At 52.8% G+C, this 6,000-nt stretch overlaps 1 long non-coding RNA gene across 1 annotated transcript in view; it reads left to right on the top strand.

Moving 5' to 3' along the window:
* Nucleotides 1-626: 626 nt before the first annotated feature.
* The window catches only part of LOC143782905 (uncharacterized), a 47,854-nt gene continuing 42,480 nt past the window's right edge, over nt 627-6,000 (top strand). The window contains exon 1 of the long non-coding RNA XR_013217066.1: nt 627-749. This is a non-coding gene — a long non-coding RNA (uncharacterized LOC143782905). The remainder of the gene's footprint in view (nt 750-6,000) is intronic.

Genomic DNA, 6,000 nt, shown 5'->3' with positions numbered 1-6,000 from the left:
AATGAGGAGTGATCAGGTCAGTGGCCATGAAGAAATGAATTGTAACATTATCCAGCCACATTAGATACATAGTATTCGCTGTTTGCATGTGAGGAGTTAATTCTATAAACTTGTAAGTGCAGCATGTAACAATAATATCAGTATAATAGGACACTCGGGGCACATTATCCCCCCCCCCCCCCCCTAGGAGAAGTATTACTCAGCTGGATCTAGTGCACTGGATAGAAATCCGACAGTGGACTAGATGTCAGGTTTGGGGGTCGTTGTGAAATATATACAGCTAGGAGACAGTTAACCCCTTATGTGCCGAGCTAAATAATCTTCCATTATAAGAGAGGAGCAGAGGTGATCACAGGGCGAGAGATGCAGACAGCCTTGCAGTTCAGACTGGAGTTCTCTGTAGAAAAGGGCAGAAGTTCCCTCCTGTAAATCCTCCTCTCTTATGTGGGGGATGACACATGAAAGCTGGGATTTGTTCTATAATCTCTGATTTTTATAGACACATCAAAGGCTTAGAGCCTGTGTACAGGAGAGTGTCCTGATGTTGGGTTTAACTGCCTGGATTACCAGGTGATGCACCTTGATCCCCCTGCACTGCAGATTCTGCCCTCTATAGAGTTGTCTTCAATTACCCTCATATTCCCAGCTCATTGTTTGAGGCTCTGATTCCTCTCCATTCCCTATAAGATACTGTGTGCTGGGTTCCTCTGGACACTATTGTATATGGACCCCTACAGACCACACAGCAGGTATGGTCACACATGGTCCCCATCCATACGGCCAGCTCAGCCCTCATATGTCTCATTATTATTATTTATCATACTTCTCTTCTTAATAGTTTGTATGTTTTAAACGAACTTCCAGGTTTATTTGCTCTTATTAAACGGTTGATCCCACACACCAAGAAGCCAGCATGTGGCCATGATTTCTGTATATGGACCATACAAGCCTGAGTTCTAGATGATTATTGAGCCCAATTGTTTCACCCTAATGACCTTCATGGCTTGAATGGAGAATTGGGATTTATGGCATCGGTTACACATTTTATGGAGGTAATGGAGAATATACAGGAAAGAAGGCATGGTAACATTCCGAATATTGGTGATTACATAGATGGATCAGGCTTGTGTCCACAATGGAATAGTGAGTAGTTTGCTGGCAGCCAGTCAGTGCACAGACAGTGACAGTAACACTTCCCTGTGCTCAGAAATCACAGACCCCCACAGGGAATTATTGACAGGTTGCTCTAATATGGAGGGAGAAACGGTGTCTGCAGCTTTTATACAGCCTCAGGCGGCTAGGGCACTCTGGGGGTTGTAGTGCCACATATGGAGCTATACAGACTGCACACCAAGGAACATGACTTGTATTCTTCTCTTCTCTCTCTCTATAGACTATTCCTAATAGTTAGCTCGTCAGTAGTTGTGTATATGCAATAATTTGGGATTGATCTATAACCTGCTATTGCAACTAAATAAGGTCCAACCCTTTCCAAACTATTACACCTAATTCTACTATATTCTGTACAGCTATATGTAGTAATCTGAGGTAGGGGATTGATCTGAATATAATCTGCTTTACTTGCAATAAATAAACCCAACCAGTTATTGAATTACACTGTGATTGTTGTGATCCTGCGGGATGTGATAGTGATCCTGATACCAGGGGGCTGTGATAGTGGTCCTGGTGTCAGGGGGCTGTGATAGTGATCCTGATACCAGGGGGCTGTGATAGTGATCCTGGTGCCAGGGGGCTGTGATAGTGATCCTGATACCAGGGGGCTGTGATAGTGATCCTGGTGTAAGGGGGCTGTGATAGTGATCCAGGTGTCAGAGGGCTGTGATAGTGGTCCTGGTGTAAGGGGGGCTGTGGTAGTGATCCTGATACCAGGGGGCTTTGCTAGTGGTCCTGGTGTCAGGGGGCTGTGATAGTGGTCCTGGTGTCAGGGGGCTGTGATAGTGGTCCTGGTGTCAGGGGGCTGTGCTAGTGGTCCTGGTGTCAGGGGGCTGTGATAGTGGTCCTGGTGTCAGGGGGCTCTGATAGTGGTCCTGGTGTCAGGGGGCTGTGATAGTGGTCCTGGTGTCAGGGGGCTGTGATAGTGATCCTGGTGCCAGGGGGCTGTGATAGTGATCCTGGTGTCAGGGGGCTGGGATAGTGATCCTGGTGCCAGGGGGCTGTGATAGTGATCCTGGTGTCAGGGGGCTGTGATAGTGATCCTGGTGTCAGGGGGCTGTGATAGTGGTCCTGGTGTCAGGGGGCTGTGGTAGTGGTCCTGGTGTCAGGGGGCTGTGATAGTGGTCCTGGTGTCAGGGGGCTGATAGTGGTCCTGGTGTCAGGGGGCTGTGATAGTGGTCCTGGTGTCAGGGGGCTGTGATAGTGGTCCTGGTGTCAGGGGGCTGATAGTGGTCCTGGTGTCAGGGGGCTGTGATAGTGGCCCTGGTGTCAGGGGGCTGTGCTAGTGGTCCTGGTGTCAGGGGGCTGTGATAGTGGTCCTGGTGTCAGGGGGCTCTGATAGTGGTCCTGGTGTCAGGGGGCTGTGATAGTGGTCCTGGTGTCAGGGGGCTGTGATAGTGATCCTGGTGCCAGGGGGCTGTGATAGTGATCCTGGTGTCAGGGGGCTGTGATAGTGATCCTGGTGCCAGGGGGCTGTGATAGTGATCCTGGTGTCAGGGGGCTGTGATAGTGGTCCTGGTGTCAGGGGGCTGTGCTAGTGGTCCTGGTGTCAGGGGGTTGTGATAGTGTTCCTGGTGTCAGGGGGCTCTGATAGTGGTCCTGGTGTCAGGGGGCTGTGATAGTGATCCTGGTGTCAGGGGGCTGTGATAGTGATCCTGGTGCCAGGGTGCTGTGATAGTGGTGCTGGTGTCAGGGGGCTGTGATAGTGATCCTGGTGCCTGGGGGCTGTGATAGTGATCCTGGTGTCAGGGGGCTGTGATAGTGATCCTGGTGCCAGGGGGCTGTGATAGTGGTCCTGGTGTCAGGGGGCTGTGATAGTGATCCTGGTGTCAGGGGGCTGTGATAGTGGTCCTGGTGTCAGGGGGCTGTGGTAGTGGTCCTGGTGTCAGGGGGCTGTGATAGTGGTCCTGGTGTCAGGGGGCTGATAGTGGTCCTGGTGTCAGGGGGCTGTGATAGTGATCCTGGTGTCAGGGGGCTGTGATAGTGGTCCTGGTGTCAGGGGGCTGATAGTGGTCCTGGTGTCAGGGGGCTGTGATAGTGGTCCTGGTGTCAGGGGACTGTGATAGTGATCCTGGTGTCAGGGGGCTGTGATAGTGGTCCTGGTGTCAGGGGGCTGTGATAGTGGTCCTGGTGCCAGGGGGCTGATAGTGGTCCTGGTGTCGGGGGGCTGATAGTGGTCCTGGTGTCAGGGGGCTGTGATAGTGGTCCTGGTGTCAGGGGGCTGATAGTGGTCCTGGTGTCAGGGGGCTGTGATAGTGGTCCTGGTGTCAGGGGGCTGTGCTAGTGGTGCTGGTGTCAGTGGGCTGTGATAGTGGTCCTGGTGTCAGGGGGTTCTGATAGTGGTCCTGGTGTCAGGGGGCTGTGATAGTGGTCCTGGTGTCAGGGGGCTCTGATAGTGGTCCTGGTGTCAGGGGGCTGTGATAGTGATCCTGGTGTCAGGGGGCTGGGATAGTGATCCTGGTGCCAGGGGGCTGGGATAGTGATCCTGGTGTCAGGGGGCTGTGATAGTGGTCCTGGTGTCAGGGAGCTGTGCTAGTGGTCCTGGTGTCAGGGGGCTGTGATAGTGTTCCTGGTGTCAGGGGGCTCTGATAGTGGTCCTGGTGCCAGGGGGCTGTGATAGTGATCCTGGTGTCAGGGGGCTGTGATAGTGGTGCTGGTGTCAGGGGGCTGTGATAGTGGTCCTAGTGCCTGGGGGCTGTGATAGTGATCCTGGTGTCAGGGGGCTGTGATAGTGATCCTGGTGCCAGGGGGCTGTGATAGTGGTCCTGGTGTCAGGGGGCTGTGATAGTGATCCTGGTGTCAGGGGGCTGTGATAGTGGTCCTGGTGTCAGGGGGCTGTGGTAGTGGTCCTGGTGTCAGGGGGCTGTGATAGTGGTCCTGGTGTCAGGGGGCTGATAGTGGTCCTGGTGTCAGGGGGCTGTGATAGTGATCCTGGTGCCAGGGGGCTGTGATAGTGGTCCTGGTGTCAGGGGGCTGATAGTGGTCCTGGTGTCAGGGGGCTGATAGTGGTCCTGGTGTCGGGGGGCTGATAGTGGTCCTGGTGTCAGGGGGCTGTGATAGTGGTCCTGGTGTCAGGGGGCTGTGATAGTGGTCCTGGTGTCAGGGGGCTGTGATAGTGGTCCTGGTGTCAGGGGGCTGTGATAGTGGTCCTGGTGTCAGGGGGCTGATAGTGGTCCTGGTGTCAGGGGGCTGTGATAGTGGTCCTGGTGTCAGGGGGCTGTGATAGTGGTCCTGGTGTCAGGGGGCTGATAGTGGTCCTGGTGTCAGGGGGCTGATAGTGGTCCTGGTGTCAGGGGGCTGTGATAGTGGTCCTGGTGTCAGGGGGCTGTGATAGTGGTCCTGGTGTCAGGGGGCTGTGATAGTGGTCCTGGTGTCAGGGGGCTGTGATAGTGGTCCTGGTGTCAGGGGGCTGTGATAGTGGTCCTGGTGTCAGGGGGCTGATAGTGGTCCTGGTGTCAGGGGGCTGTGATAGTGGTCCTGGTGTCAGGGGGCTGTGATAGTGGTCCTGGTGTCAGGGGGCTGTGATAGTGGTCTTGGTGTCAGGGGGCTGTGATAGTGGTCTTGGTGTCAGGGGGCTGTGATAGTGGTCCTAGTGTCAGGGGGCTGTGATAGTGGTCTTGGTGTCAGGGGGCTGTGATAGTGGTCTTGGTGTCAGGGGGCTGTGATAGTGGTCCTGGTGTCAGGGGGCTGTGATAGTGGTCCTGGTGTCAGGGGGCTGATAGTGGTCCTGGTGTCAGGGGGCTGATAGTGGTCCTGGTGCTAGGGGGAGTTTATGGCTCACAAATAGATAAGTAGAAAATAGTAGAAATGATATGTAATGTCACAGTCCATATACACAAAATCTGCCATCTCAAGTCGTTGCATAACCTTCTGGTTTGCCATGCTGACACTTGTAGTTCTGCAATCCACACGTGGCAGATCACATCACGATTGATTGTGGTGTCCGTGACTTTTAAGGGAAGGGAAACTCCCTTTGTTCGTGCCTGGGTATATCTTCAGCAAAGGGCACAGCTATTTAGAGGGGGCATGGATGCCCAGAAAGGCTGCCATCTCTGCAGGAGGCTGACATGGAGATGACACTGGAAGTACCTTGGACACAGACATGGAACAAAAAGGGGGAAGGGAGCAGAAGTCGGAATGCAGAACATGCAGAACTAGAAGACCTGCAGCGCCACCAGGCGGACAATGTGCACATTGGTGGTCCGCAGTAACGGTCCCTGGTGTGGGACTGGCTGTCAGTCAGCGGTTCTGCTGATTGCACATTATGGAGCCTGAACAATGTAAAGAGATCCGGCCTCTATTAATAGGAGAGAGCAGCAGACGCTCAGCAGAGCTCGGCTCTCAGACATCGCTGCAGAAAAGAACGAACAAGTAATATTTCATTTGATTACATGTAAACGGTAAATTAAGGGGAAGGGGCAGAGCCAGGACAGTCACCACTGGTGCAAACTAAGGGAAGGTGCTGCAACACACCTACATCAGGTGGTAACCATCCTTATGAGTCTAAGGGCATGTTCACATGAGATGTTTTTGCGGTTTTTTTTCCCTGCAGCAAAAACTGCATCTTAAAGTAACAGCTAAGGAAATGAGACAAACTCTTATTCACTTTCTGTTTTTTTCTTGTATTTTTAGGCTTGTTCAGATGAGCAGATGTGTGGGGTCCAAACAAGAATTGGACAGGGCACTGACCAACGTAATTCCATAGGGTTGTTGAGATGACAGGTTTTTTCACACAAATCGAGTGTCCGTGTGAAAAAAAATCACATCATGCACTATTTTCTTCTGCGTATTATGATACGCTGCCGTTTTTACAAGTTTTCCCACCTA

The sequence above is a fragment of the Ranitomeya variabilis genome, chromosome 6 (genome assembly GCF_051348905.1).
Source record: "Ranitomeya variabilis isolate aRanVar5 chromosome 6, aRanVar5.hap1, whole genome shotgun sequence".
Taxonomy (NCBI): domain Eukaryota; kingdom Metazoa; phylum Chordata; class Amphibia; order Anura; family Dendrobatidae; genus Ranitomeya; species Ranitomeya variabilis.
This window is presented reverse-complemented; position numbering and strand designations above follow the sequence as displayed.